The sequence below is a fragment of the Cloeon dipterum genome, chromosome 2 (assembly GCF_949628265.1).
Source record: "Cloeon dipterum chromosome 2, ieCloDipt1.1, whole genome shotgun sequence".
NCBI lineage: Eukaryota > Metazoa > Arthropoda > Insecta > Ephemeroptera > Baetidae > Cloeon > Cloeon dipterum.
In genome coordinates, this window is record NC_088787.1 from 13,413,018 (window position 1) to 13,434,142 (window position 21,125).

General features: G+C 41.6%; 2 protein-coding genes across 7 annotated transcripts in view; one reads left to right on the forward strand and one right to left on the reverse strand.

The window, feature by feature from the left end:
* The window catches only part of Ten-a (tenascin accessory), a 336,505-nt gene that overhangs the window by 131,038 nt on the left and 184,342 nt on the right, over positions 1-21,125 (reverse strand). Inside the window, exon 1 of one of the 6 annotated variants that reach the window (XM_065481652.1) lies at positions 11,331-11,433. The exons of the other annotated variants lie outside the window; for them this stretch is intronic. The gene's annotated coding sequence lies outside the window, so the exon portion shown is untranslated. Of the gene's footprint in view, positions 1-11,330; positions 11,434-21,125 lie in introns of those variants that run through there. 6 annotated transcript variants of the gene reach the window in all.
* Mic26-27 (MICOS subunit 26/27) overlaps positions 1-21,125 on the forward strand; it is a 266,434-nt gene that overhangs the window by 3,684 nt on the left and 241,625 nt on the right. The window lies entirely within an intron of this gene.

Below are 21,125 nucleotides of genomic sequence, written 5' to 3' on the forward strand. Positions count from 1 at the left end.
TCATCATCATGTGTTGAATTTATTTAGCGATTTTTTATCTCTTTGTTTTAGTGTTTGCAGCGAATCAAACCAATATTTTCCTTTCAAATTGCAAGTAGGAATTTTTTGTTTTCCTCGTTGTAGAATATCAATAGAATGAGCTAACACACCGATTGCAATCGTTATTCAGCCTGTCCTTTTTTGTTAAACGCCATTTGTCCAAGCAGCGAGCGAGCTCCTAGTGTGACATGTTGCAGCTCGTTTATTGTACAAACAAAACATTTTTCACGAAACTTTTGCAAGATGCTCTTTGCGCCACATTCCGCGGCATTGGCGCTCGAGTTTTGGATGCGTCCATATTGCGAGTGCAGAAAAACGGGCGAGAGGGTGCTGTGCACACGTGTGTATCCATATGTATGTGTGGCGGCGTGCTCATGTGTCAACCCCTATAATATTTCATGTTCCTCGCCGTTTCAGGGCTGATCCCCAGAGACCCGGTGGCCCTCGCGCGCGCCGACTAACTCACTCTCTTTGGGCTATGTGCATCGGAGCGTTGTGACCCAAAACTAACCAAAGCCGACCTTCCGCCGTGCACATGCATGTATGTATGTGTGCGCAGGAATCACACCCGGACGGCCGTCGGACGATATTCTTATTTCAGGCACGTAAATTGCTCTGCGCGTGACCTTCTCACATTGTTAAGAGTTAATTAAAATTGAGCGTCGGCCCGCACAATGAGAGGTCGTTTGAATTAATTTGCATTAGGCCAAAACAGACCCGATGTGTTCGTGTATACGCTCATATAGGCGCGAGAGCGAGCGCTGCAGAGAGCCAACAGCCTCAAATTTCGCCCAAAAAGCCGACCCGGCCCGCATTGAAAGTAGTGCCGCAGAGGGACTGGAACGTGCCGTCGTTCTGTTTTAATTAACGACTGCAGGTATACGTTGTTTACTTGCTTGCATGACAAATTTTAAATTGTTAATGGTTAAAACCTTTTGAATAACCTGAATCACATATAAATTCGTCATTTTTTAAGCGTCACATATACCCTCGATAATTATAAATAATTTAATTTTCCAGAGTAATTTATCATTAAACATTATTTAAGTTAACACTATTGGAAAATGAATGAATTAACAAATTTTTCGTTGTAAACATTGCTAAAATATGTATTTTTGCTATCCTTTCCAAAAAATAAATAATATAATTTTTGTAAAGAAAGAGCCAACCATTTTGGCTTTCTCGCATTGTGAATTTACTTTATTTTTGTTAATTTTCCTGCTTGTATTTCTTCTGCATTTTTTTACTTTTATCATTGCCCCGAGTTGCTGAAAACGGTTCTTGATATATGTTGCTGCTGCAGAAACAGATTTTCCAACATTTCATTCTGGCGAAGAGGGGGCGAGATTGAGGTAAGTAAATGGAGAGCTCGCGTCAAAAGCGCTGTAAGTCTATTTGAGCGAATAAAATATTCATGCAGCGAATCCGAATCCCGATGAGACCAAAAACAAGCCGGGCCCCTTTTTGTGCGCTATTCCCACGCGTCGTGGACCGACCGCGATCTCTACTCATTTATTTATGTTCAGCCATAGAGTGTTTGCATTCGAAGACGGCCGGATTGATGGTTGAGCGGAAAAATCTCCATTCAGGCGAGCCTTTTGCTTTTTCTCGGCCAGTGAAAGGGCGCATTACGCGCACCTCTTTGGAAAAATAACACGGCCAATTCACACACGCAAGAACGGGCGTGGTTCGATTTTATCTGGCTGAAGAGCGTCGAGGTGGCGGTCGTCTGCCCTATTCGCCGATTCATTCTTATCCATTAGGCGTAATGGCTGCTCTCTTACTAGGCCATTAATAAAATAATGCCCAGCTAAAGGGACGTGATCAATAGTCTACTCAATATATAAATACCGGCAAAATCTAACGGCTAATATTTATTTTCAATTAAAAATTAGCTGTCCTCTTATTCTTGAATATAACATGGATATGATTGTGGCACCCTTTCCATAGTTAATTAAATCGTTTAGTTAAACAAAGCGAAATTATTCGCACTTCACAATGTTCTCATGAGCTGATTTCGATTTCTCCTGTATAGAGCTATCCAAAGGTGCTTGACACATACAACTGGAAATCTCGTTTTTGCTGCAAAAATCGTAAAAAAACACATAAAACCTTTTTCCATATGATTGTTTACAGTGCATTTGCGTTGGAAAATTCTATTCTCAGGGGTTCATTAAGTGCATAAGGCAACAAAAATTAATTTTCTGCGATCAGCAGTGTTCTAAATTACATTTTAAAATCGCATCTCCTGAACATTGGCTTATGACACAATAAATTGTGACAAATAAGGCAATTTATATTTCTATCTAAAAGACTGTTTTGGCTATTTTGGTGTTATTTTTGTGTTTACGAATGAGATTTTTAAGTATGCTCTGTGCGGTGCAATGCCAAATAAAGGACAATTTTGGTTTTTGGACTATCGTTCACGTCCCTCAGTGGATAGTCTAATCCTACAGTGCACCTGATTCACTGAAGCTGCAATCGTGGTGGACGATTTTCACACCGTGCACTGGCAATTAACCCCGTCGCAAGGGCTTAGTGAGCGTGTAAAAAATTGCACACTCTTTGCAACAAATGCAGACTTACATCTGCGATTGCAGCTGGAACTAGATTTGCGAGCGAGCCAGCCCTGTAATCACGCGACGACCGTGCACTGCACTCGCCCTCTCTCATTACACCTGCAATTTGCCCAATGTATTTGCCCACGCTAAAAGCTCCTTTGACAACGAATTACGTGCTGCGAGTGTAAATTAAAGCTGGAATTGTGTTTGCTCTTAACTCCACATTCGAGCGCCAAATTGAAATTCAACAAACTAAACATTCGTTTGAATTTTGAAAATAATATTCTGCAAATCCGCTGGTCATATATGAAAAGCGGAAATAGATTTTAAGGTGTTTGTATTTATTTTATGGTTTTGATTTCCCCGCTAAAATTGATTTCATATTGAAATTTTCTGCGCCTTTCTAAAAAAATGATTCTTTTACTTACAAAAAATTATCAAGGTAAATATACCAGACGATGATTTGAGTGTTGTTGTACTAATTTTTCATCAATAATCAGATATCTACTAAAGCACGTGAATTGTCTGAGAGTGTTTTAGATCCTGGAAATGCATTTTGGACCTTCCTCCGATTAATTCGATTCAATATTTTTAGATTCCCATTCGCAACAAGTTTCAACTATAAATACTTTACACTTCATTTGGGCTATTTTCAATTACAAATGAGCTCAAGTGTATTTCTGTCTGATTTTTGTGCGTGTTTTCGCAGAGGCAGGAGGAGCATCGGTGTGAAGCGGCAGCAAACGAGATCCGCTGCTTCTGTCACTAATTCGCACCGTAACTGTACATAGTACGGCCTCATCTGCACTCTCGGAACGGCTCACTCACTCTCGCGCTCACGGAGCAACTTGTAATTGTGCACTATCCGTCATAACAAGCGAGAAAAAGTGCGTCAGTTTATCCACGCCTTATTAATTACACGTCTTGTTGCGTTTTTGTCCGCTGCTTTATAATTTACGCGGCGCTGGCAGTGTTTTGCGTCGTTTGACAGACCTTGTTTCCAGCTCTGAAAGCCACCCTAATTGTTCCCCGCTCTTTACAACCATTATTTATGATTCCCCTTTTAAAAACATCTCCGTCCTTACGCATGAAAGGACGCTCTAATTACAGTTAAAAATTAATTAATTAGCCTTATTACTAGGCAGCAACAGCACGAAGAAAAAGTTTCAGATCCTCTTTCAAAGCTTGCTTGTTTACCAAAGTTGGCCAGCGTAATCAAAGCGGATATCGCAGACTCTGCATTCTCGCGATCAACAATTAGGCTTTGGCACAAACAAACGACTTCGCGATTTCCCTTCAAAGGACGCTGCGAAACCGTAGAGGTGCGAGTTAATACCTCCTCCTCCTCCTCATGCTTGCTGTTGTAGAGAGGGTGGGGGGTGGGGTGGCTGCGGAGCGTGTCGCCGTGAAATATTAATGATTCGCCCCTGCTCTGCATAAAGTGTGTGCACGTTTCAACAGCACAGCCGCCTCATCTCCAATTACCGCGCCGCGAAGCAACAATTGGCTCTAATTTAGCAGCAGCAGAGAGGCCTTTCAAATGTTTAAATATTAGATGAAAGCCTCTGCCTGACTGCCTGCCAGCCTGCCTGCTTGTCTGATGGAGCCAATCCGACCGGCAAATGTTCGAGTGGGCGAGCAGAACACACCGGCGGCGCCGCGTAACAGCATTTTTACGGAGCGTGATTTTGGAGAAATCTGATCCGGCCGGGAGGACTGCATCTCCCTTTCGTTTGTACATTTTTTGTATTGCCCCTGGCTTGGGAGTTGGGAGGCAGGGAAACGTGAAAAAAATCGAGTTTGAATTCTGTTAACTTGGACAGGCAAACTGCCTCAATTTCCAAATATTTTGGTGAAAAACACATCGCTAGACTTTAACCATCGTGATTTTATTTTGTATAAAGTTACTAAAAACATCAAAGATAAGTTTTTTTGTTCACTGTCATATATCCGAGCGATTTTTTGCTGCGGATACTGATTTGCATTGCAATGACGAGTCAATTCGTATTTGGGAGGATTGCGAATGCTTTCCGACTCGCTAATTTTTCTGGTTTGCTCCTTTCCAGCATGCGTGGATTAATATCACGAGGCAGATGCTATTGGGACGTGGAGTTTTCACTAACGTATCGAAAAAGGTCCCACGGTAAAAAAGATAAGTTGGAAAGTGGCTAAACGAACCATAAATATTTGACTTTTCCACCACCAGTGTCGATTTTCTTCTCGCGTGGAAATGTAAAATTTGATAGCTAGCTGGAATGAATGACGCAGAACATGATGAATCGATCATTTTTCGCAGCCTCTTGAGTTGAGTATTCAGGCATGCTCGTCCAATTAACGTTTAAAACTCTCGTACACTCCTTGATTATTCGCAAGGCCCTTTCATAATTTCCCAATTCAAAATCATCGCGGTGCTAACTCGAGTTTTACCAAATGGCAGCAAACTTATTAGGTGCATTCGAGAAAGGAGCGTATCTGCTGCGTGAAGAGGCAAGCACACAAAGAGATTAATCTCTGGAGAAGCCCGAAAATGAGGAGTGCTCGAAAATATTTGCCCAGAGACCAACAAAAGCGGCGGCAGGTAGAGAGCGAGGCAATTACTAATTACAAAGGAACACACGAGTGAGCAGCAGCAGAGTAGCAATTCCGCGGCTGCTTTTTAATTCATTTCACAGCCACTTTGTACAATGAGGGCGATCGCGAGAGTAGCACGGAGAGAGAGAGAAAGACCTTTTTGTTTGAGGCGGTTTCAATAAGAGCACCACGAATGCATTGTTAAAAGAATAAAAAGGAAAGGTCAACAAAGAGGGGCGTGGCACGCTCACTTTCCACAAAGTGTGCGCCGCTGTTTTGTTCTGCTGCCAGTTTCGTTATGTATTATTTCCCATCTTTCGCCGCTTTTCTCCAGGACACACACACACACACACAAGCACGCGGTGGTTCGTTTCATTTTGTGCAGCCCGTTGGCTGTGCCCTTTCTGCTGCTTCAGCCAGATGAAAAGTCACCCGCGGCTGCGACGTCGCCAGAGCTCTCGCAGTTTCGTTCCCCAGCAAGAGAGAGTAAGTCTTAATTCCCGACGACGGAGCACAGCCGACCACATAAAACACACAAGGTCTCTCTCCCTAATGCTGCTCCTTCTTTATTAGATATTTTATCCAAACACTTGAGAAGGAGTAAATTCATTAAATGGACGCACTCTATTAATTTAAATGGCGACGTCTGCGGACAACGCCAAGACCGCCAAGACATGTTTGTAAACAGTACAGAGTTTATTACTTCCTTTTTAGGCACTGGTCTTTTAATTTTGACTCGAGTTTCCCTTTATTTGTATTACAACATAAGGCGGTGGGAAACAAATAGCTCCCCCAAGGGGAGATGCTTAAGTTAGATAATGAATAAGAAGTTGTGGTCTTCATTTCACAACTGCTCCGTATTTGCTGGAGATCTCACTTGTTTTGTAATTTTCCTTTTTGTGCAAGTTAAACATATTTTATAAATTTTAGGAGAGTAGTATTTAAAAAAAACTCCCCCATTCTTCTGTGTGCTTGCGAAAACCAGGTGTGTTGGAAACTCGCCTGCAAGAGAGACTTAAAATTAAGCATTGGTTTTCTCAAGAAAAAAGACCACACTGCTAACAAATTGGTCAGGAAATGAGTTATTGGTTCCAATTTACTCATCAGGAGGTTATGAATATTTCATTTTGAAGCTTTATCTGCGTGCCCTCTACACTGCTCTCATATAATGCACGCACAGCGAGGGGTGCGGCGAAAATGAAAATGGTCTGAGCTGCAGAGCCGAGGAATAAATCCGGATGTTGCCGTATATACCGTCATATTACACGCTGTAGAGACGCAGATTATAATAAATATATAATAAAATAAGGAAGGGTCATTTTGTATCGGAGCAGATGGGAGCAAATGGGAGTGGATGCGAGAGCGAGCGCATTAGGAGATTTTTGATGAATGTGTCGCGGTCCATTCCACCAAAACGAACCGCCACTGTGTGCATATGCTCGTATTATGCTCCACCATTCGCTCCGGCACTTTAATGAAGTAAACTGTAAACATTTATTTTGTAATGCGATGTTGTCAGCGAGCATTAATTTAAGTGCCTATTTGTATTTCACTGAAACGGTCGCTCAGAGTCTGGAAAATTAAACTGCCGTGTTCGCTGGTGTATGTACAACAGCAAAAAGGGTTGCCAGACCAAATATGTTTTTTTATTTTATCTTAAAAAAGCAGGGAAATGTCTTAAATCTTATAAATATATTTGATTGTGCCATAGAAACAGAAAACAATGCGCATGATTAATATAATTAAACGGGAAACAACTGATTAAAAGCACAAGATCATGTGGCAACCCTAGATCTGGGATAGAAAGCAGCAACTTATGCACTAGATCCGTTCACTGCTTCTGTTGTTTAAATGCTGCATATGCAGAGGGAAAACAAAATTTAATACTGCTGAAGAAAGCCTTACAAAGCTAATTAAACGGCATGCTACTCAACTGCCTTGGCGGAGTTGCATGACGTTAAACTTTCAGCAGCATCTCATCAAAGAACACATCACTTGAAAGAATCTCGCTCCTCGTCGCCGTCCCATTTTGCTCTTGCTCTTTCTCTTTCACACAGACACACACATACACGCGCGCGCAGAGTTAATTGAGTTTGCTAAATATTTGCAAATAAAATTTTGCATTAAGTTTAATGTTTGAAGACACAAACATGTGCACCGCCATAAAGGAAATGATTTAACTCTCTTAATTGCGGATTAGCGCTTGTGTCTCAAGTTCTCCTGGTGGAATGGCACCGACGCGCTTTAACTCTCTTGTGCGAGACAGCCTTTGCTCAATTTAGCAATTTCCGCAATTCCACAATATTGTAATTACAAAATTCTTCCTTTGTTATGCAGACGCCTATACTGAATATTTGGGATAGTTGTTTGTCAGAATTTTGAAAAAAAAATACATAAACCGCAAAAAGCCAATTAATAAACTTTAATCTTGAAAACTCGTGTCTCGACTATTAAAATAGTTTTACGTTGCTCTCATTATAAATTTGTTATGATAAATTAAAACAGTGATGTTATTAAATTTATTTCAACAACTGGCCTGAAAAGATATGATTTAAAAGTTTTCACTATTTATAAAGCAGCACTTAAGCAATTATATTCGCGAGCCAGATCAGTTTCCATCTATTGTGAGAACCGAAATATATACAGTAGACGATATTCTCTGTTTTAGCGATTGGGAAGACCAAGTTGCTACCCACACGTAACCTCCAGCATTACATCCTATTTTGATACCAAATCCTAATTAGTTTAGAATCAGCACACGCCAACGTAATAACGAAATTCAACCTCCGCGCGACCTCAAAATGACTTTGATTTCCAAGGGAGGCAGCGACGCGTTGCAGCGTGCAGGTGCGCGCGGGGGCGGTAATAAAGTGAGTCATGCGATGTTACACGTGTTGTCAGAGGGATGATGTAGAGGCTAATTACTGACGGATGCATATATATTGTGCGCGGGCCAAATCCTTGATACATCCCGCCGCGCCCACCAACCCCCTCCCGATGTCTATTATTTCGATACGCCGCAGCACGAAATACACACACTCACGGTTGGAACAAGCATGTTCTATCCTCTCTGCCCTTATACATATAATCGGCACTCTGCTAATAAAGGAAAAAAGCACCGGGCCTCGTTAATTGGCGTCATATATCTCTAAGTTGGGTGTATGTGATCCTGTTGAACCGATGCCAATTTGCGATGCAGTACACAGCATTCAGTGACCCGCGAAGCAGTCGTTGTTTGCAAACAAGCCGATTGATTTTGTTTAATTTCAGGCGCGTGCATAGGGGTCACTGACTTAGTTTCATACACTGGTCTAAAAAGGATTGATGCAAAAAATACTACCCTATTTCTTAATTTAAAATAAAAATATATTCAATTTGAAAAAAATATTTTACTGCTGGTACGCCCTCAGAAAAGAGTCAATTTAGGCGAACAAAGAAACTAATCAATATAAGGTACAATAGCTGCAATATCTAATCATTGTGTAAATTAAAGCCTGACAAATATAATTTTTTCTTTTTTAGTGACGAAAATCCGGAAAAGCATCAGTCCGAGTGAGTGAAATCAATGCTGGATCAATAGCACACATAAAAATATGCGCATTGGAGGCAATATCGCTGCCGTAAATTTTTTACTCGGCACAAACAATGCCATAAAGGGAGCAGATTCCAATGTCAGGTGAGCTCTCTAATAAAACGGCACCTTTCACAGAGTGCGGGTGAATTTCACACGCGTCGCTTTGTGTGTGTATATAACTGCAGCCTAATTTCCTGCGGGACAAATATTCCACCGCTTTGCGAGAGGAACGCAATGGAAGGTCGTGTGCGAACGCTTATTTTTATTCTAAATGGGCAGGCAGGCTGCAAAAAATTCGGTTGTTAAAAGCCGAGGGGAGTTAAAATGAATATTCATTTATCGCTTAGCAAGCAAAGGAAGCAAGTTTTATACGCGGCACACAAAGAGAAGGCAGCCATCAGAAAAGAGTCTTTTCCATTTCGCCCTTCTCCCGTTTCTGACGGCTCTCGAGCACACGCTGCCACGCTGTAAAAACAATGGAAAATAAACTTTTGATCAGCGTCTGCTGGCGAGAAAATGTAGGAATGGGTGCGCAAAAAATTAACACAGAGCGAAGTCTGCCGGCTCATCTGATGTTTTTCCAGCACAAAGTAAACAGACCGAATCTAGATGACTCAACTGAAGATAATTCAAATGTGGGGAGCTAGAAATTCGACTCGATTTGGTAAAGTATTATTTTCCAGGACAGCATGCAATACGAGCAATATTCATGGAAATGTGATTTCACAGATTATATTCTCACAAAGGCAGTCTCTAAAGATTTTTTTGAATTTTCAAAGTCATTCAAGTATATAGAAATTGAGCTCTCAAGCATGTGCCTAAAAATCGTCCTCAATTTTTCCTGAAATTTAGTTTTATATTGTGAAAACAATGAGGATATATAAAATATATTTTAATGAAGATTGATACTGCTAAATCCTGGAAAATTTTTGTTGCAAATGCATGAAAACATCCCTTAGGATTCAGTTGAAGCAGCAAATTTGACCCAAATATAGCTCTGTAAATGTTTTAGAAGAGTGGTTGCATTAATATAGGTAGTAGGACTGTCTCCCTATTACTTGAAATCTTATTTTGTTTCAGAACAAAGAGTTTCCCTAAAATGTTTCGTACGCTGTTGGAGAGATCTCGACAGAGGAATCCAAATCTGCCACGAACATGTGGTCAAGCGCTGGAAATTTTGGAGAAAATTTGAATTTTTTCTGTAGCCTGGCCCATTTTTTATTAATTGCAAATTGTAGAACAAATTGTTCTTCGATCAACTGCTTATTGCATCCAACAATTAAAATAATTTTCAATTGTACCCTGTATCAATCCAATTTAAATTGTTGTTTATTCCATTACTGATATACATACGTCATTTCGGAGAGACACAAATAACCGAAAAAAAATATAAACCACCTTGAGAATTTGTTATGAGCTGAAAAACCATCACTTTCATTGTGAGCAAACCGAAAGACATTTTCCAGCGTCAAATTCAACCTGCTTCGTCACCCAAAATGAATGGATGAATGAAGGGCGGTAAGAAAAGTGAAACGCGCAAGCAGCGTGTGTGCTGCGCTGAGCGCGTTTTGTAATAAAATGGAATCTTTAGTGCTGAAGCCACCCGCTGTCAAGCAGTGTGACTGACTTTTTATTACAAACATCAAAAGTAGTCATGTTCTTTATTATTTTGTCTTTCTGATTGGGCGTTTTCCTTCTTTATGGAACTGAGAGCCGTGCGCACGCACGCGCCCGCTTGTTTTCATACACAACAACAGAACGAGCGTTACACTCTGTAATAAATGAGTGCTACACACATCAGGTTTTTTATTTTCGAACAACACACAGCACACAGACAGAACGACAGCAACAGAGAGAAATCAATAAGGGTGCGAACAAAATTTATATTACGACCGCCCGTGTGCCACATGAACACAAAACGTCTTGTTCCCAAATATGGACAGGGAAAAACGATTTTTATAGATTCGGCGGTGCACGTAAGTATTTTCCCCAGGCGAACACAAATTCGATCCACGCCCCCTCGTCTTCCAGATGTGATGCTGTTTTGCTTATCTGACGACCTTCCCCAAGTGCTTTTTATGCGTTTGGTTTTTTTGCTCTCAGGACACAAAATGTCTGGCTTACTTTTTGCATCAACATAACGTAACTGCTCATATTTTACTGCATATGAACCATTCATGACACATGAGCTACCACGTGAAGCTCAACCATGTTTTTATAGAGCATTCGCCACACGTAATCTTGATTGCATGTTTAAATTTTCAAATGCCTTGTTAGGCTCTTTTTAAAAGAAGCTATCCCAATTTTCAATTTTCTTATTTCACTCTCCGGTGCGGTGACTGACAAATCTTGTTTGGAGGACAATAATAAGAAAATCGTTAAAGTCATTTTTAATATTCCAAAGTAGTGCATGTCACTTTGGAAATAAGTTGCTCGGGCGGAATAGCTAATTTGCGTAGTAAAAACTTGGCAAGTTGTAAAAAGTCGACGGAGCTGGAGTCCTTTGTCTTGTCGCAAACAAGACATACTTCGCCTCATCAAACTGTGGCGAAAGCGGAGAGAAAGCAGAAAATACACACACTCACCCTCGCCGTCGGAGAAATGCCCGGAAAAATCCAGCGCGAATGCAAATGACGTTAGCCGCTGCTTGTTATTCAAACCGAGATAGGAGCGAGACTGAGGGGGCCATCGGCTTTACGACTCCAATAGGCCTCCTTCCTTTTTTATATATATCATTTTACAGCGCACGCAGCTCCGCCACCGCAGCACATGCACGGCGTCGCTCTGCTGCTGTAGCCAACTTAATGCCCTAATTAATGAAAGCAGCCCGTGAAAAGGCGACTTTTTGCTGCACGGCGTGCGAAAACGCTGCTTCTTCTTGCGAGCCAGCCAGAGCTCCATTCATGACTTTTTGCTCTGTGCTGATGTCAGAGGACTGCTTAAAAACCAGCCACTATGAATAATGCAAAGTATATACATTCACGTTTATTTCCTGCGAGGAGTGCTTTTGCTGGGAGATGCAAGTTTTGCTATTAGCAGCTGACCTTCACTGGGCTGAGGAGGTCAGCGCTCGGCAGTTGACACTGCTGTCAACGGGGTCCTCTACGTGAGACGATGACGCAATTGTCACTTGGTGAGAAAATTGTCTCTCAATCGAGGGACAGTTTTCGCCTCGTCTCGCCTCGCCAGGATCTTATTGAAATTGACATAATTCGCTGGTATTCGGGGACACCAAATGAGACACATAACAAATTGCTATATCATGCTTCATCTTCAATGACATTTAAGAGCTGAATAGCGTCGAGACAGCCGTAAAAGAATTGTCAATGCTAATATGGGAAATTTTTTATTCAAATCATTCACTATAAAGAACTCAACGTGAAATGACACAAATATTCTCAAATAGATCACCATATAATTATCTTAAATTAAAATATTTAAATTTATTTTAACTGGGATTAAAAAAGAAAACTATTTTCTATGCTCGTAGCGTGGGAAATTAAAATATATCTGAATACATAGATTATGTTATTTAAGAAGTTAAATGGCTGGAAACCAGAACGCGTATTAAGATAAGTTATTTTTAAAGCATGTTGGGGAGTGACAACCGTTTAGTTGCTCGATTCAAAGAGCATTCAATCAATAATATATGCTTCCTGCACAAACAAACTCGACTTTCGGTGTGAGCGGAGCGGTGGAGAGAGAGAATCAAAAACGCTGAGTGCGTTCCATCATTTGGAGCTGCGCGACCAGTCGAACATTCAGTGAGCGAGCGAGTGGAGTTCTTTTGTGGGCCGTAATTACTCGCTATCAAAGACATTATGTCCACTTAGATCCAATCTAACTGGAGCACCCGTACAAGACACAACAATAATTGTATCAATTTGTCTGCATCTGCTGATATGTACACGGGAGACGGGAGTACATAGATAGATCTCCAATCGGATCCGCAAGCCAACTAGAAAATTACGTTCGGGCGCACGGGTTGCAAGCTCGGTCTGTTCACATCAGGCTATAGATAGCTTCTAATGAAAATGCTTGTAATTGCACAGCTTGCAGTTAGGTGGAATTGGCTTTACAATGGGATTTGTGGTTAATTTAATTTCGGCTTGCTCCAGAGCTACGAACGTGTTCTGCTGAGGGTGCAAGAAACCATTCTCATCTTGTTGCAAGGCCAGAATGGAGGCTATACTATTATCATTAAAAGCATGACTTCTTAAATAAATCTGAATTTAGAAAATTCATAATGCCTTGTTTTAATTAAATATCTCCACTTTGTTCCCCTTGTTTGATCTCGCATTATAATGCAAATTTAATCACTGCTCTCGTGAAACAAATACGCAAATATGCGAAAACTTTTATCTCTGTAGCTGCATAAGAAACTATTAAACAACAATTTTAATAAAACTTAATGATTAGAGATAAAACACAGACAAGATAATGAAGATTTATGGCACTGGAGACATAAAATTAAAAATTCATTCAATAAACGGCGGTGCACATCCCCCATGCTCATCAGGCATAATTAAACACGACAATAGCGCGAGCCGCATTGAATCTCCTCAGCCCGCCCATTATTGTGCAGAGACGTGTGTCTCTCAATGTACCAAGTTCACACGTTTGTGTTTGTTTATCGGCGCAGCAGCGAGTTTTAGACTCTCTCCGAGCGGCCATAAAGATAAATTATTAGATAGCATTGTTTGGACAAGATCGAGTTTTCAGCATTTAAACGAACGTTCGCCATGCCGCCTGCCCGCCCCTTTGGAATATATATACGCGCGCGCGCACGCCTTTATTTCTGATGCCAACAAACCGTGAGAAATTTTATTGCCGCGCGCCCAGCGAGAAATTAAATTCTGACCACCAGGGTCGAAACGACTTTAGAGAACGAGAGGGTTGCGTTTTGAATTTTATTCCACTGCCTTACTTCACCCCGGCCGGCATATTTGCATTTTTATTGCGCGCCAACAGCCGAGGTGCGGAGGCTAATTAATATTGAGCGCATAAATCTAAATTTATCTCGGCGCGCAGCGCAAGGGATGCCCTCGCACATCAATCTGTCCAATAAAATATAGAAAAACAATGGTAGGAAGAGACCCTCGCTGCATAAGCCGGGGCCTTATTAATGCGCCCTGCCAACCATCCGAATGTATTGGATGCAAGCGCAGCGGTTATCTAATTTTTCTGATGACCAAGCACACACGATCGTATTATATACTACATATATGTATACGTAGCAAAGCTTTGTATGTGCTTTGAATACATGCACGCGAGTTGGTCGCAGATAGCTGCGGTTGATCGTAAAACGTGAGCATGATAAATAGGTTGTCAAATTTCTTTGCTACAAAACTTTAAATCAGCAGTGTTTTCTGTGAGCGTGTTTTTTATCTAGGATTTGCCAGTCTCAATATTTAAGTTTGAAGACGTTTTGATCACTTGAATAAATGCAAAGAAAAATTCTGAATTTAGTCGCACTTAAAAGAAAATCCGCGTTCCAGTTGGTAAAATAAACTCCCTGCAAATATTCCAAAAAGCCTTCAAACAGGTCTCGCAGCAAAATGAGAATTTAAAGTGAGATGATAAGGACTGGGCTCTCTAAAATTCGCATTTCAGCTTCTATATTACGATATAAAGTGAAACTGGCACACTTTTTAACCTTCCATTGGCGTTCAAAGAAGAGTAATATTCAATTTCGGTTAAAACGAAATGCCAAAGTGGAACTAAATCAAATTTGGCAATTATTGCACTCGACCCTCGGGTACAGCGATATATGTGCCACTCTCCCCTGTGTCGGCCGTGAGCTACCTTTTCCTGTGTTCACTCTCGTCAAATCAAATACCAGAGCCACTATAGCTCGATTCAATAAATTCTCATTAGCCTTTGCGCGTAAAAAGAGTCCCCTTGTTGCAAAATTCTAGAGAGAACGTGTAACGGCTATTCTTCCAAATTGAAATTAAATCTGCGCGCCCCCGGTTGCCGTGGATCAATCTGTATTTAAGAGCGGGCTCCCCTCGCTGTCTCTGCGACACAACACAATGGCTCAAAGTTTTGCCTGCAGAAAAAATAAAGCTGCCTGCTAGTGCGTGCACTCCCACTTAATAAAGGTTACATTGTACACACGTCCTCCCCTGTAATATTTTATTCAATAAAAGAGAACGGCTATGGATCGCTCCCGCAGCAGCAGCAGCAGCAGACAAAATTATGGGGTGTCCTCTCGTTTCTGTGCTACCGAGCGTGGCAATATTTACCCATTCGGTGTTTGCGCTGCGAAATATGCTCAAAGGTGAGGGTCACACACAAAAAAGCTGAGAGAGCATAATGTGAGCAGAGCGACGCGTTTCGAGTATCTGCAATTTCGGATCATTGTCATTTCTCGGCGGCTAAATTATAGGGTGCGGAAGTACCAACTGGTATGATATTCATCACAACTGCCATTAGCAGTGTATAGCGGCAAGATATATTCTGGTGACAAATCACAACATTTTTGTTGAAGCCAGGAAGAAATAAAATTCTAATAATTAGATTTAAGATTTTTGTTAAAATGATAGCTTAAAATTATTTTTAATATGAACCAGCCTGTTGGCTCGCATTGTCAAGGCATTCTCAGGAATGTCAAAGTAATGGGGATTGAATACTGGCTGTCCAGTGTCAGAGATTGGCAAAAGGCAGTAGGTTTAGTTACTCAAAATGCTAAAGTAGGAGGCGCCACTTGCTGGTTTTCGCACCTTTCCAGCGGCTTTAGGGACACACTGGCGTTTCAATGAAAGACCTCGGTGCAAGAGGCAAAAAGATGGCCATGATTAGGCCCAAGCTCCTCTGCGGCCACTTGGGCCCCATGTTATCCGCTCAGCGGTGTTATTGGGACCCGGTAAGCTCATAGCCCACGGGATGTGCCGAGCAGAGATGAAAAAAATTAGTTTTTCTGCGTCATTGGACTGGAGACCTGCGGTAGACAAAGATATTCTTTCAAAATTCTCGAAAATTGTATTACTGCAAACAAACTACGTCCTGCATTCTTCAAATTACACCTGGAAATTGAAAATATAACTTCCAAAACTGAATTAAATTGCTCGAGCAACAATAAATAGCTTCTGCTTCCCTTGATGGTTCTTAGATTAGTTCTATTTTCATCATATTGCCTAAGTATATGGTATCAATGTCCTTTTTGCCCGTGTGTGCACTTAATTCGCGTCCATTCACTGCGTCATCGCATACAGTTAGTATCTAACTGGAGCCCATTGTGCAGCTACCTGCCCCGCCTGGACCGTTTCCTAATTCAGCCTAGTTAATCTCCTTTGGTGAGTTGTGTGGGACCAAATAGGAGCTTCTGCATGCATTAATGAACCTCCATTAACCGGCCGGTCCGGCTAACTTTTGCTTTGAAGCCGCACACGTGTACGCACGTACACATACATACAACGGCATAGCCTTTGTGGCCGTAAAAAATGTCAACCTAGGAGTTGCTCCTTGCAAAGGGTCAATCGGACGATAATTGATCCGTCTCATATTCACCATTGAGGTCTTGGAACCAAATTTGCTGCGTTTGATGTATCCACCTATAGAGAGTTTAGACCCAGCAGCTTGTTTGGAATGACGTGCGGCTCTTGATGCGATTATTGCGATTAATGATCGATGGGAGCAACCTCTGTGTCATATTATGGGATTAAGTGGCTTACGTGATACAAACGCTGCTATAGCAAAAGGCTCGAATTGACTAATTTTCATAGAGACAAATTTGCAAAGAAAAATGCAATTTCTTCAACATTGATGGCCACTGACAGCCTGATTTATTGCCCCCTGCAGAAATACTGTTTAAAACCGGTTTTAAAATAAATTAATGCTCTTTGGCAACGATGAAACACACAAAGTCCGGTTTTTATTTCTATACTTTTCCGAAGAATCAAAATATTTGATTTGTTTATTGTAATAAATCTTGCTCCTAACTGATTACCAGCACGATAAATACTACAATAGATAAATTATTTGCAATGAGCTATGCCATGACTACTGTGTGCGCACAGATAGATAATTTTTTAAGTGCATTTGCTCTAATTGTGTGCCCAGTGTTTTATCTCTGTGACAAACGATGCACAACTTTGCATATTAGCCACTACAAAAACAATTCAAATGCCAATTCCGTTCTCAAAAGGAGATCGTATTTGCATTGTTTGAAACGCATACACAATAACAGCGTGCATCAGCCTTAATTACCTACTCCTCGGTTAATAGGGGCAGAACAAAATCACACAGGGCACAATGCGTTGCGCTCTATAAATATGCAAATTAATTCAGTCGGCGCGCATACAATTTTATGTGTGCACAAACAGCAGAGAGGGCGAGAGAGAGAGAGAGAGAGAGATAGAGAGAGAGAGAGAGAGAGAGGAGCGCGAAATAAAATAATCCGGCCGATTTTTAATCGAATCATGCAGCACACAGACGATAATTGGATTCGATGATAATAATGGCCGACAATAAAAGTCCTTTTTATTGGCTCCGTGCGCTTAAACTGCATATACGCCTCACATGTGAACACGCGTCGTGCGAAATATACATTTTGCGTGCGCACATCAATAACGAAATGTTTGCGTTGTTTGAAATTGAATATGAAGCGCGAGATTCGGCTCTGAGCGTTTATGTATGTGTTTTGGCGCGCAGTTTAATATATTTGTACTGTGTTTTATTTAATGTGCGTGTACAGACGTTGATTGCAGCGAACGTGATGTGTTGCCTCTCTGCAGCATTAAGGGGTTTAGCCCTGCTGGCTGCTGCCTGCCTGCAACCCCCTCGTCACTACTAATCACATTGGCAACGGCGTAGTCTCGCCTGCCAGCGGCAGAGGGCAATGTTTGTCGATTACGAGGGTTGACGGGCGGGCTGTCGCCAAAGGGGGTTTAGCGATGGCTCGAGCTTATTGGAATTCGACGTTAATTAGTGACGTGTCAGCCGAAAAACAGCTTCCTTCCAAGGGATCACGATTTGACGTCAAAGAGCCTGCCAGAATTGCCAACTTGTACTCCTAAAGAAAACATATTTTTTTTCCATCAAACTTGATGAGGATCAGTCATACCTGCATTTAAGGAATTGCCACTGACTCATTTGATTACTAACAGGATATATCAGATAATAATGTCACACATTTTCAGCCGCTTTCATATAAAATCTTATTGTTGCAATTTTTAAAAAAGATAAAAAATAAATTCGAACGAAGGTAGAAGAAATATTTCAAATTTTAAACAATGAAATGATACTGTTCATTATAAAAAACTCTGCTCTTGACTGCTTCAAAATGAATTGAGTAAAAAAAGTCTCGGTCAGAAACGCTCCATTTATTTCGATTTCGCTGTAATGAAAGTGCACTGCTGCCCACGACACATTACCGATGCCATCAAATCAAATTCCATCCCATTTTTACTGTCCAGCGGACTCGCAGTTTCCCTTTCACCTCGAACGATAGGCGGGTGGTGGAGCAATAAAAATTTATCGGAGATGCAGTAACGCCTTGTCGACGAGCGCGGGAAATCTGCGGAAAATGCACTTCTTGCAGTGCGCCGGGCACAAAATATCCTCTGCAAAAGTCGCTCTTTCTCCTTTCACTCTGAAGACAGGCGGGGGAGCATTGTTGGTAATGGCATCGCTCCGGGCAATAAACACACCCCTGACACGCGGGGTGCAGGTTTATTAAAAGTGCATACTGATGTAACTCAATAATAGACAAGTCCGGCGAGTTGTGCTCAGTGGGAAATGTCACTGGATGATTGATAGAGGGCGGTTTTGTTTTATCCTTGCACATCATACTCTGTGAAATAGACGCCGTGTCCTGCTTAGCTTCTTCTGCCCCCGCAATGATACCAGTTGCAATCCATCATTTTGTAAATTACTTTCCTTTCAAGCATTCAGTTGTTGTTGTTACTAGGCTGCTGAAACGCCCCGCTGCAAGGACCGTTTTATTGCTATACTATTCAATTCGTGTGAGACAGCTGTGTGTATAAAGTCATTCCATTTGTATATTTGCTGTTTCATCCAAACCACTGTTTATATATGCTTTGCAACCGGATGGACACTAGAGGATATTTGGGCCCAAAATTCAGTTAGTAGAAAATTTGGAATTGCTTTCAAAGATTTCGCCTCTTACCATTATTTTCGATGATGCCAAAAGGGAAAACTAAGTTTAAATTTGTACACATGATTGCAATGTGTGAACATAAAATTAATGTTCCTTCCTTGCGCTCTTTGGGCGGGTTACTTTCATGCAACTTTATAGCAATTCAAACTCAATGAAGTTTCCTGTGGTGCTTAAGAAAATCAGTTTTGTCCTCGAGGTCAATTGGTCACATTAATTATAAACGAGCCTAAATTTCACATTCATTGAATGGTGGAACAATTTCACACATTGGGAGAGACATTGATAAATGCAATAAATTCACGCTGTCCGCTCTCATATTCAATTTAGCTGGGCGGATCTATTTCCTAAAGTCGTGTGTCAGACACGATGGCGAGCATCCTCGGGCGGAAAACGACTTCCAGCAGCGCTCGATCAGCAGCCATTAATTCAATAAACGGCGCTCGGCAAGTGCAAAAGCGACCATAAAAATCTCGGCCGGCCGCGGGTAATGACCAGGAGATTCTGCTCCAATAATTTAACCAGCGCGAGAGCAAACGCCGCCTGGCGTTGCCAATGGCGCGCGTGATGAAGTTATAATTGCGTTAAATTATTCAGCAGGCTCGAGCATGCACGATTACTTCGGCGGCCGTAGCCGTCGACGCGCGTAATGGCGGCCAACGTACGTGTTTTTAATTTCGGCCGAATAATGATCTCGTCTGTGCTATGAGGAAACACATTAATGTTAAACATCAGCGTCCATCACTGCAAATGCGCGTTCACGCCAGCTTGTTCAGCGTACCGTGCTGGACACTTCAAAAAGATATACGCACCCTTTGAAATCGTGTCAGTCGAGTCTGAGGGTGACTAGAAAATTACCGCACTTCCATATCACCTACTTCACAAATAAAAATTTTAGCAAAACTGTATTAAAAAAGAAAAAAACTGTAAATTTAAAGTGTCAAAATTGATCAGTAAATAAGTATTCTTTTAATAAAAATCTATTCATACCATGGATTTCTACCCTGCGATTTAGATTTTTATTTTAGATTCAGAGATGGGTATATAAACGCATGAATATAACATGGCAAATATTATCATGAAAATGTTGAGGAAACAACTATCCTGAAACAAAAATAACCAAACATCACACCTGAATAATAAAGACATTTTTTCAATTAAAATTAAATGCAGCATCCTTCCTGTCCTTTCGAAGGGCTGAGAATAACCGAGTTATTCGTGTTTTTTAAACAACCTGAAAATTTTACATTTATTAAGCAATTTATTTATTGGTTCCATTAAAATAAGGATGACACCAACAAAAGGGTCCTATAATAATGCCAGAATTGATGTTTCGCGCATCTCCATTCGCAGCCCCTAGCAAACAATGTGTCCCTCTATTAAAGGCGTGTGTGTGTGAGAGGTTTAAGTGATTACTCTTTGGCAATGTCAGGGTAAATTTGGCCGGGGCCCGCACCAAGGAAAGGCCGGGGGATGAGCAGGCGGCCGCGTTCTCCTCGACCGAGATTAACATTTGCGTCACTCTCAATTTATTCGCTCGCAGGCAGCACAGCACCCACTCTCCAGCGTGTGCAGCCTGAAAGAGAATCTGAGCTTCGCTTTTTTAAATCCATTTGTCAATGGCAGCCGTACGTTTTTGCTCGCGCGCGCCTCATCATTCAAAATATATTACATTCGCGCCGGGCCCTTTTGTTACTGCGAAAGTGGCCCATTATGGCGCCCTATATATACCGATTCAGCTGATTTCCAGCTCTGCCTTTTCTTCCTCAAAAGCATTAATCTTTCGATGGCAAAAAGAGCCGACCAGCAAATTTAGAACCGCTTTTGAAAACAAACTTTTTGCCTGCGGCGGCTCAAAAGCGGGTATCGTTTTCCACCCACGGATCTGGAATTTATTCTTCAAGTAAACAATACCCGGGCACAAGAACCGTGTTTGCTTTTCCTGCACATATGTGTTCGTCCGCGCTCACACAAGAGTTGGGCTCAAGCACACAGAAACACACACTAAGTCACTTGACTGCCACTGCATGTTTTATGAGCAGTTCTCATACACAGTCTCTTTTGAATTCACCGTGCTCATAAACGGAGCTTTGATCTTGTACCTGCTCTCGGCTCGGGAAACGCATACAGAGCCGCCACCACCGGCGCCATATCTTTTTGCCTCCGCTCTCTGTACACACACACACACACAGAGGATAGCCGGCCGGCCGTCCGGCCGGCACACACCCTCAAAATAAAACGGGCTTTGTTGCGCAAAGTG